The following is a 12754-nucleotide window of genomic DNA, read 5'->3' on the forward strand; positions in this document are numbered from 1 at the left end:
AAATAAATTTTTTTGATTAGACTTTATTTACCTCGCGGCTGAATTATAGATTACCAAAGCTCCTGGATACCAGAGGATGACTACACAAAAAAAATTCGAATTTTTAATTAAGTATTATTTTCGAAGGAGGGAGGATTTATTTTTTGCAATCCATCTTGATTTTCTTTAGAATATAATGTGAGTAATATCATGAGATTGTTATAGTTACAATCATTGATATTTTTTTTTTATGAAATTGATTTTAACACTTTACTCTTCAGAGAATCTATTTTTTTTTTAATCTTCTAATTTTTTAAAAAATATTTAATCTGGAATTCGACCATAAATAAATAAAACATGTGTAAGAATTGTTCTTCTCATGAATCACACTTGAATTTTCTAAAATAATTCGTCCTGAAAAAACCACATTAACCACTCGAAATCAATCACTTAGCAAGCGAGGTCGTCCCGTCAATATCTTCACAGTAAGAACACATTACCCGATAGTTGTTATTTGTGAGAAGTCTATCATATGATATGATTCAAGATCCAAATAAGGAATCTCACTATCTCTGGCACATTTAATTGCCAAATTCTGCGCAGTAATCTTGTAACATTTGATTGCGACATCCAACTCTCTAACAAATATCAATTCCAATCACCCTTAAATTACATAATTTTGCTTCCAAAACTAGAATAAATAATATTGTAAAAAGAAAAACTAGAATAAATATTAGAGCATCTCCAGTTAAGGGTGGGAAAAATAAAATAAAATCCTGAACCGAATTAGAGAACTAAATCGAACCAAATAAAAAAAAAAAAACTGAATCATAACTAACAGTTTTAAAACTAAAATGAAACAGTTTGGTTCGGTTCTCATAATAGTTCAATTTTTTTTAGTCAAAAGTTAGTTATAGTTTGGTTCAGAACCATAAAACCAAACCATTTTAACAGTTCGGTTCGGTTTCAAAGACAAACGGTTCAATTCGGTTCGATTATTATAAATTTTGAAAACAATTTGGTTCAGTTCGGTTCATCACTAATGACAATACCACTTTGGATACCACTTAAAAACCGAACCATGCCCACCCCTATCTCCAATGATGATACCACTTTGGATATCGTACATCACTAACAAATAGTCCTACAATGCTTTGTAATATTTATGCAACTTATACATATTTTGTCTCAATGGTGATATCACTTTCTATATTTATTTTTTTATTTTGTCTAAATAAAAATTATTTAATTTAATAAATACGTAGATAAATAAATTAATAATAAATATAATGAGAAATACATGACAATAAATAAAAATTGGTGAAAAATGCATAAATATGACGGGAAAAAAAATCGTTCCACGAGATCTGCTTGGAGTTGTCGATGATTTGTTTTTTCACGAAGGAAAAAAATATTTTCTGCATTGTTGTTGAAAAAACGAAATTGAATGAAAACTTATGAAATACTCCTATAGTAAAAAAATAAAAAGAAGATTTGGTCATTGAATGTCAACGGTAATATTTTGACATATATGAAAGCTAATAATAACATTAAATTGATGATACGGTACCTTATTTAAGGTACCGGTATCATCAATTTTTATACCCTATGTGCCACATCATGGAACTCCAATGATAAAAAAGATAAGATATTGTATCATTACTCTATGAAACTCTCTTAGATACCCTTATTGGAGATGCTCTTAGGGCGGCCCAAATAATTTAGAGGTTCAACTCTAATTTTTTTTTTAAAAAAAAAACTTAGGTCAAATACCATACATTCTTTTAGACTTGTTATTCATTTAAAATTTAATACATCAACAATTTTTTCAATGTCAACTTTTAACAAAAATAAAACATAGTATGTACCGCTTCACCAAAAAAAAAAAAAAAAAAAAAAAAAACATAGTATGTACCGTAATTCCGTAAAAAATTGTTAATGTGATCAAAAGGATTACTTGACCTAAATTTTCTTCTTTTAAAAATTGACTCTTATAAAATGTGTTTATCTCCTAAGCAAACAATAATATGAGTTTTACGTTTTAATGGATCATTAAAGAAATGCCTTTAGAGTAATATATATATATATAGGGGTTTTCTAACTTAGACCCTAGTTAGGTCTAAGTTAGCAAGGTGCACCTTTTCAATTGGACCAAAATACCCATTCTTTTTAATTAATTAACCAAAATACCCATCAATGGACGGGGATCCAGTGTCGCGCGCGTACCGAAGAACCATGGTTACAGACCATTGATTTCCATCAGACAGCCAAGATCTGATCTCATCAAGACTGTCTGATCAATCCGACAGCCCAGATCATCCTGATCCATCAGATTCTAGCGCGTGCGCCACACTGGATTACACCCTGGAGAGAGAAAAATTTGCTTTTTAAAAGTAGGACACGTGTCACACAATGGTTGGCTGGACGTGATTTTTGTTCATTTAATACTTTGAACTCAAATATTTCGTTGTAAATTAATTTTTTATTTTTTATTTTTTATACCAAAATTCATAATATTTTTTTTTCTACAAATAGAGATTTGGTTCGTTTGATTTGGACACCGAAAAAAAAATACAATTTTTCACTACCTTAATCTCGTTTTTTGTCTACTAAATACGTTACTTGTGTGTTGTAATTTAACACGCACCACTCAACCAACTCACTGAAACCATTATACCAGGAAAATAGTAGATAATATTCTGGAACTTTTGGTATATTTTATGAAATTTTTGGAGACCTGAAATTATTTTTAGTTAATTAAATGAGATAAAACGGTAATTAAAAACTAGTGTTTGCTTCTGAAACCATTTTACTGGTAGAATGGTTGCACATAGTTGTATTCTGAAACCATTTTACTGGTAGAATGGTTTCAATGAGTAATTTATTAATTGTGTTTGCTTCTGAAACCATTTATCTGGTACAATGGTTTCAGAGAGTTGTAATCTGAAACCATTTTGCTGGTAGAATGGTTTCAGTAAGTTGATTATTAGTTATTTGCTTCTGAAACCATTTAGCTTGTAGAATGGTTGCACATAGTTGTATTCTGAAACCATTTTACTGGTAGAATGGTTTCAGTGAGTAATTTATTAATTGTGTTTGCTTCTGAAACCATTTATCTGGTACAATGGTTTCAGAGAGTTGTAATCTGAAACCATTTTGCTGGTAGAATGGTTTCAGTGAGTTGATGTAAGGTAGTGAAAAATGAGATTAAGGTAGTGAAAAATTGGGTTTTTTTTTCTGTGTCCAAATCAAACGAACCAAGTCTCTATTTGTAGAGAAAAAAAAATTATGAATTTTGGTATAAAAAAAAAAAAAAAAATTTACAACGAAATAATTGAGTTCAAAGTATTAAATGGAAAAAAATCACGCCCAGCCGATCAGACAGCGACACGTGTCCTGCTTTTAAAAAGTAGATTCTTCTCTCTCCAGGGTGTAATCCAGTGTGGTGCACGCGCTGGAATCTGATGGATTCGGATGATCTGGGCTGTCTGATAGATCAGACAGTCTTGATGAGATCAGATCTTGGCTGTCTGATGGACATCAACGGTCTGTAATCATGGTCCTGCGGTACGCGCGCGACACATGATCCGCATCCATTGATGGTAATTTGGTTAATTAATTAAAAAGAATGGGTATTTTTGTCCAACTGAAAAGGTGCACCTTGCTAACTTAGACCCAACTGGGTCTAAGTTAGCAGCCCCCTATATATATATATATATATATATATATATATATATATAGGGGTTTTCTAACTTAGACCCTAGTTAGGTCTAAGTTAGCAAGGTGCACCTTTTCAATTGGACCAAAATACCCATTCTTTTTAATTAATTAACCATAATACCCATGAATAGACGCGGATCCAGTGTCGCGCGCGTACTGAAGGACCATAGTTACAGACCGTTGATTTCCATCAGACAGCCAAGATCTGATCTCATCAAGACTGTCTGATCAATCCGACAGCCCAGATCATCCTGATCCATCAGATTCCAGCGCGTGCGCCACACTGGATTACACCCTGGAGAGAGAAAAATTTGCTTTTTAAAAGTAGGACACGTGTCACACAATGGTTGGCTGGACGTGATTTTTGTTCATTTAATACTTTGAACTCAATTATTTCGTTGTAAATTAATTTTTTATTTTTTTATTTTTATACCAAAATTCATAATTTTTTTTTCTTCAAATAGAGACTTGGTTCGTTTGATTTGGACACCGAAAAAAAAATGCAATTTTTCACTACCTTAATCTCATTTTTTGTCTACTAAATACGTTACTTGTGTGTTGTAATTTAACACGCACCACTCAACCAACTCACTGAAACCATTATACCAGGAAAATAGTAGATAATATTCTGGAACTTTTGGTATATTTTATGAAATTTTTGGAGACCTGAAACTATTTTTAGTTAATTAAATGAGATAAAACGGTAATTAAAAACTAATGTTTGCTTCTGAAACCATTTTACTGGTAGAATGGTTGCACATAGTTGTATTCTGAAACCATTTTACTGGTAGAATGGTTTCAATGAGTAATTTATTAATTGTGTTTGCTTCTGAAACCATTTATCTAGTACAATGGTTTCAGAGAGTTGTAATCTGAAACCATTTTGCTGGTAGAATGGTTTCAGTAAGTTGATTATTAGTTATTTGCTTCTGAAACCATTTAGCTTGTATAATGGTTGCACATAGTTGTACTCTGAAACTATTTTACTGGTAGAATGGTTTCAGTGAGTAATTTATTAATTGTGTTTGCTTCTGAAACCATTTTGCTGGTAGAATGGTTTCAGTAAGTTGATTCTTAGTTATTTGCTTCTGAAACCATTTAGCTGGTAGAATGGTTTCAGAGATTTGTACTCTGAAACCATTTTCCTGGTAGAATGGTTTCAGTGAGTTGATGTAAGGTAGTGAAAAATGAGATTAAGGTAGTGAAAAATTGGGTTTTTTTTTCTGTGTCCAAATCAAACGAACCAAGTCTCTATTTGTAGAGAAAAAAAATTTATGAATTTTGGTATAAAAATAAAAAATAAAAAATTAATTTACAACGAAATAATTGAGTTCAAAGTATTAAATGGAAAAAAATCACGCCCAGCCAATCAGACAGCGACACGTGTCCTGCTTTTAAAAAGTAGATTCTTCTCTCTCCAGGGTGTAATCCAGTGTGGTGCATGCGCTGGAATCTGATGGATTCGGATGATCTGGGCTGTCTGATTGATCAGACAGTCTTGATGAGATCAGAGCTTGGCTGTCTGATGGAAATCAACGGCCTGTAACCATGGTCCTGCGGTACGCGCGCGACACTGGATCCGCGTCCATTGATGGTAATTTGGTTAATTAATTAAAAAGAATGGGTATTTTGGTCCAACTGAAAAGGTGCACCTTGCTAACTTAGACCCAACTGGGTCTAAGTTAGCAGCCCCCATATATATATATATATATATATATATATATATATATATATATATATATATATATATATATATATGAATGGGAGACTGTCCTTCCCGCTCAAAAATTACTCAACTTTCCAATATCAACAATTAATATGCAAAATAAGATGTGAAAGTTTATCCATAAACAACAAACATATACGGAGAAATAAGACCTCATGCACCTTGCCATATACCTTGTTGAGGACGACAATACTCCAATCTAGCACCGTTTCATTTGACATTAGTCTCAACACTAGTTACTGCATGCATGTATAATGACATTCACCAAACAGTCAAGTAATTTTATCTTAAACAAAATTCTCCGAATAAACTTTCAACTAAGTGTGTCATATGCTTTCAATAAATATGCCTTAACAGCAAAATAATCATTACTCCGAGCAAGTTCCAACATATCATGCTTCTGATGGTGCAGAAACAGAAAATGAACAATGTTGCAGAGATTACTTGCTCTGCAAGTAATCTTGATGAAGAAGATGAAGTTTGAACTTGAACAAGTTCAATGGAATCTAAAGGAAGTTTAGGAAAAAGTAAAAAGCTTTATTGATGAAAAATGAGAAGTATATACAATATGCTAAGACTCTTAGCATTTATAGGATTTGCAAAAAATCAAATCTAAACTAACTATGGTTCATAACTAACTAGATTGCTTAACTAACTTGTAACAAACTAGTTTAACCAATCCATAGTTGTAACCAACTAACTCTAACTACCTAGGCCAGAACAAACATAAGATGGATAGGATTTGAATTACACATTGATCAACATGCTCCCTTAATTCAAACACTATCAAGGCCTAAGTTGGAACACTCCAAGTGCATTTCTCAAGTTGAGAAATCTGTCAATCTTCAAACTCTTAGTCATGGCATCTGCAACCTGTGAACCAGTAGCACAATGAACAACCTCAATGAGATTTTGATTCACCTGCTCCCTAAAGAAGTGAAACCTAGCTTCAATGTGTTTGCTTCTGCCATGTAGCACTGGATTCTTTGCCAAATTGATTGCAGATTGATTGTCAATTTGCAGTGTGATTGGTTTCTTCACATCAATTTGCAAGTCTCTGAGAACTAAGTCAATCCACACAGCTTGACAAGCAGCATAAGCACCTGCTATATACTCAGCTTCACAAGAAGAGAGTGCCACAACTGGTTGCTTCTTAGAACACCAAGCAACTGGAGCTTTCAAAAACTTGAAAAAATAACCTGTAGTGCTTCTTCTATCTGTCTTGTCACCACACCAGTCAGCATCTGAATAGCACACTATTTCTAGTATTTCATTCTTAGCTGTCTTTGGAAAGAGTATTCCAAAATCCTGTGTGCCGGCAATGTACTTCAACACCCTAGTAGCAGCTTTCATGTGTGACTGTCTAGGATCTTCCATGAATCTACTAATCAGTCCCACTGCAAAGCATATGTCAGGCCTGCTATTGCATAGGTACCTTAGAGAACCAATAATTTGTTTGAACAATGTAGGATCAACTGCATCTTCATCTACATTCTTCTCCAATTTGAGATTTGTCTCCATTGGTGTTATAGCAGGTGTGCAATCTGTCATGTTGAATCTCTTCAAAATCTCACCAGCATACTTCCTTTGATGCAACATTAAGCCTTTTGAAGTATTCAAAAATTCAATACCTAAGAAGTAGGAAATTGTTCCCAAGTCTGTCATCTCAAATTCATTCATCATGTCAGACTTGAATTTCTTAATCTCAGCCAAGTCACTACCTGTAACCAACAAATCATCAACATACAAGCATATAAGGATGATGCTTTATGTTGATTTTTGCACATAAACACCATATTCTGACTTGCACTTACTAAAACCTTGCTTCACAAGAAACCCATCGATTCTCTTGTTCCAAGCTCTGGGAGCTTGCTTCAATCCATACAGAGCTTTCTTCAGCCTATATACCATGTTTTCTTTACCTGTAATCATAAAACCAGGTGGTTGAGTCACAAAAACCACTTCTTCTAATGGACCATTTAGAAAAGCAGATTTCACATCCAAGTGATACATAGGCCAGCTGTTTGCATTTGCTATAGCTACAACCAACCTTACAGTCTCAATCCTTGCCACAGGTGAAAAAACCTCTGAGTAATCTAAACCTTCTCTTTGCAAAAAACCTCTAGCAACTAGCCTTGCTTTATGTTTTGCTACTGAACCATCAGGATTGAGCTTCAATTTAAACACCCACTTGACTGCTATAGCTTTCTTACCTGTTGGAAGTTTAACCAATTGCCATGTCTGATTCTTCTCAATGGCACACAACTCTTCTTCCATGGCTTGCTTCCATTTCAAGTTACTCATAGCTTCAAGGTAGTTTATAGGTTCTGCTCCTGCTAGTAGTGCAAAGTGTACTAGATCACCATCCTCATCTACTTCATTGTCATTTGCAGTTATACAGTCTTGTATTCTTGGAGGTACTTTCTTTGTTCTATTTGATTTCCTGGTGCCATTGATGTTGTCTGTAGCTTCAACAATTTCATTATCTATGATGACATTGTTGTCTTGATTAGCCACTACTGGTGCTTCAGTATCTTCAATTTCATCACTTGACTCCACTGCATCAGTTTCATCATCAGAAATTTGGCTTAACTGTGGCCTGCTAGTACTACTACCAGCTATCCAATCCCAGCTCTTAGCTTCATCCACTATAACATCTCTGCTATATATCATCTTCTTTGAAGTTGGATTGTACAATTTATAAGCACCAGTCACATGATAACCCACTAGGATCATAGGTTCACTCCTATCATCCAACTTGTTTCTCTTTGCCTCAGGTACATGCTTATGACATAGAGCACCAAACACTTTAAAGTGACTCACACTAGGCTTCTTACCAGTCCATATCTCCTCAGGCACTTTATCTTTCAATTTCTTTGTTGGACACCTGTTCAACACATATACTGCAGTATTCACTGCCTCTCCCCAAAATGACTTAGGCAATCCTTTGTGTTTGACCATACACCTTGCCATGTCTAGTATAGTTCTATTCCTCCTTTCTGCCAGTCCATTATGCTGAGGAGTGTATGGTGCAGTGATTTCATGTTCTATCCCATGACTAGTGCAAAAGGACTCAAAATTCTTAGAATTGTACTCTCCTCCACCATCAGTCCTAAGAATTTTTATGCTTTTGTCACTTTGTTTTTCAACAAGTACTTTGAAGTTTTTGAAAATCTCAAATGCTTCATCCTTTGTTTTTAGCAAATACAACCAAATTTTTCTGCTATATTCATCTACAAAGGTCAGAAAATACCTGTTTCCACCAAGAGAGTTTACATCAAAAGGTCCACATACATCTGAATGGACAACTCCCAGCACACTTGAAGATCTCATTGGTAGTGATTTGTTGAATGTATTTCTAGATTGCTTGCCAATCAAGCAGCCATCACATAACTTGTCTGGTGTTTCAATTCTTGGCAAGCCTGTAACCATCCCTTTGCTAACTAGCTGAGTGAGATACCTAAAGTTTAAGTGACCAAACCTTAGGTGCCAAATCCAACTTTGCATCTCATCAGTCACAACTTTCATGCATTCAACTGCTGTAGTGTTAATCATAGTTTTGAATGTCCTGTTCTTAGCTAGAGGTGTTCTCAACACTAACACATTTGCAGAATCAAACAACTCAAAATATTCATCCTTGATGATAACTGAAAAACCTTTTTCAATTAGTTGACCAACACTAAGCAAGTTACATCCCATACCTGGCACATACAAGACTTCTTCAATCACTGCAGAATCTCCATTACTTCTTTTGATTACCATGTCACCTGTTCCCATGGCCTGAATAGAACTATTATCAGCTAGTCTTACTGTGCTTTTCTTGGATTGATCAAACCTGATAAGCCAATCTCTATGACCTGTCATATGATTTGAACAACCTGTATCCAAGAACCATGCTCCACTGACACAGTTAACCCTAGCAGCATATGCTCCACTGGTTTCACACAGTTCATCAGATATAGCTGCCATAAAGGTTACAGCTCCTTTATCTTCTTTGTCTTGTACAAAGTTAGCTTCATCATCATTATCTTGCACCTTCTTTGATCTACAATCAGATGCATAATGCCCCCATTTTTCACAATTATAGCATTGAATATGACTTTTGTCCTTTTTCTGTGTATTTGATGTTCCTCCTCCTTTCTTGAAGGATTCAGATTTAGCATCAAATTTTCCATGCTTTTGTGAAAAATTCTTGGACTTATCTTGATTCTTACCTTTGTTAGCACCATGCTTCTTTGATGATTGTGCTTGAAGAGCTTGCACAGAATCTTGTACACCCTTCCTTTCATTGATCATCAATTCATGAGCCTCCAAAGAGCCAACTAGATCTTCTAACTTCAACTCTGCCAGATTACCAATCTCTTGAATGGCAACAATCACATGATCAAAATTTGGAGTTAAAGTCCTCATTACCTTCTCTACAATCATCTTGTCTGTGATTTGTTCACCACAATGTTTCATTGTGTGAACTAAAGATTGAACCTTTGCAGCATAAGATCCAATGGAATCACTCTTCTCCATCTGCAGTAACTCATACTGCCTTCTCAATGATTGTAACTTCACAGCCTTCACTTTCTCCCCACCATCATAATACTTGACCAGAATATCCCATGCTTCTTTGGCTGTGTCAACATGAGAGATTCTGTCAAAATTTGCTGTGTCCACAGCTGCTTGAATTGCATACAGTGCCTTGCAATCCTTCTTCTTCATATCTTTGTGTGCATTCCTGGCTTCTTGATTAGCATTTGCAGGCAATGCTTGAACACCATTTACAACTGCTTCTAGTGTATCTTGAAATCCAAACAAGGATTTCATCTGTTTCTGCCACCTATCCCAATTCTTGCCGTCAAGAATTGGAAGATTGTTGGGTAATCCACCATTGCCACTTGCCATAACTAGAACCTGACAATTATCACCCAAGAACCTGAATCTTGTGATGCTACACAATGAACCAAAAGGCTCGTGATACCAATTTGATGGTGCAGAAACAGAAAATGAACAATGTTGCAGAGATTACTTGCTCTGCAAGTAATCTTGATGAAGAAGATGAAGTTTGAACTTGAACAAGTTCAATGGAATCTAAAGGAAGTTTAGGAAAAAGTAAAAAGCTTTATTGATGAAAAATGAGAAGTATATACAATATGCTAAGACTCTTAGCATTTATAGGATTTGCAAAAAATCAAATCTAAACTAACTATGGTTCATAACTAACTAGATTGCTTAACTAACTTGTAACAAACTAGTTTAACCAATCCATAGTTGTAACCAACTAACTCTAACTACCTAGGCCAGAACAAACATAAGATGGATAGGATTTGAATTACACATTGATCAACAGCTTCAAGCAACTTGCAACATATATGGCTCATAAAACAACCGTTGCACTCTCCAAATTAAATTGACGTGTTGCCATGGGATTGTTTCTCGGTTCAAATATGTTGACTTTAAATGGGCTCCTCGATAGTGGATATTGAGATTCGTGTCTTTCAGATTAGTTAGTTTTTAAGCCAGATTTGTAGTCATAATAAAAATACACATAGATATATACATTTCACGCGTGTACATCCAATTACAAATTATTGCAAATTTTGGATCTTAAAAAAGCCCAAAGATATAATAAAAATATAGTAATTTCACTCAAATATAAGATGTTTTCACTCTAGGTCTCCCATGTATCTTTTATACCCCCAAATATTCTAATTTTTCCCTTGTTAAAAACTTCGGTTCGCAGAAACCGAAGTTTTTTCTAGTTCAAATTCAGGGAAAATTCGGTTAACAGAAACCGAATTTTTTTTCAAGGCAAAAGAAAATCAGTTCATAGCAATCGAAGTTTTTATTGAAGGGCAAAAAAGTAAAATCCAGAGGGGGAAAAAAACCATGGAAGGCCTAAAGAGAAAACATCCAAATATAAATATAAACTTTAAAAAGGCCTCATGTTATAATTTGCCTCGGGTCTCGATATGTGTACACCGGCCCAACTGAAAAACTTAACCTAAAACCAAAACCTTCTGCTCTGAACTCATTATATATTTGTGCTTAATAATTAGGTTCATTTTCACAATACATGTTGCGGCGCTCGCACTCGTTCTCTCTCTGTCACATTTGTTTATATGCTCACTTCGATTGAATTGATTTTGATATGTAAGGGGTATGCACCGTTTGTGATTTCATTTTATTCGGATCAATTCTTTATATATGTCCAATCCAAGGGCATTCATTTTATACTAAGATCGATTATATATTTGTTGTTGTTAGCTTCTTTTCTATTGTTTGATTTTTTTTTTTTGTTTCTTCTCTATCAGATCTACAACGAGGCGACAAGAACTTGATTCTTATGATTTCAAGATTGATCGAATGGTAATCATTGATGTTGTTTTGCACTCCGACGACTTAACTTTTATTATTTGATTTATTGTTCGTTTCTTAAATGTTTAAAATGAATCTCCCACGATTATGATTTATCTGAATAAATATGGGAAAATGGTATGCACGAAACAAAACATGATTTTAACTTAAATTTCAATAATTATGATTTATATATAATAATCTTCTTGATCTATAATAGTTTGTTTTGAATTGATTGATTTTATTTCGATGAATACCACCTTTTTTTTATTTGAATTATCTTTAACATACCTTGATGGCATAGTTTAGTGAGTGGTTGTTAATGTTTTATATATTTTTTTATCTATTTGACATTTTTTATAGTAATGTTTTTATCTATTTTTCTAATTTTTTAGAAAGGAGAGAATTTATAAGGAGTATAATTCTTTACACAATATGCTGCTATCCTTTTTTTTCTAACATTTTGGTATATGTAACCACTTATTACACCAGTTTTATAGAACAAATAGATGTAGAGGCATTGCTAATATACAATACAAATGTTTTCAATACACACTCTTATTTTATTTTTTTACTCAGTAGAATACTAGGATGTGATTCATGTAGTGGTAAGGAGAATAAATATGTACTCCTTAGTCCTTTTGATCTCATATATAAGTAATTTTTCACTTTTTAGATTCATTGAATTATTAATGTATTTGATCACTTTTTAGATCAGATACATTATTAATTCGATGAATCTAAAAAATGAAAAATTGCTTATATATGAGACCAGAAGAAGTATTGCTAGGCAAAGTTATGAAGATAATTGATTATTTCCAACAAGCTTCACCTATTTACTTTCTATACTTTACAAGTTTTTTTTTTTTTTTTTTTTGCTTTAATTTTCGGAACCTTGAATATCTCATAAGTCTTTTTTCTCCTTCAATGTTTTAATTCATATGTTTATTCTTTTTATTTTGGCATTTCATTAGTGTGGTTAAT

This window comes from Trifolium pratense, linkage group LG4 (genome assembly GCF_020283565.1).
Source record: "Trifolium pratense cultivar HEN17-A07 linkage group LG4, ARS_RC_1.1, whole genome shotgun sequence".
In the NCBI taxonomy this organism is placed as follows: Eukaryota; Viridiplantae; Streptophyta; class Magnoliopsida; order Fabales; family Fabaceae; genus Trifolium; species Trifolium pratense.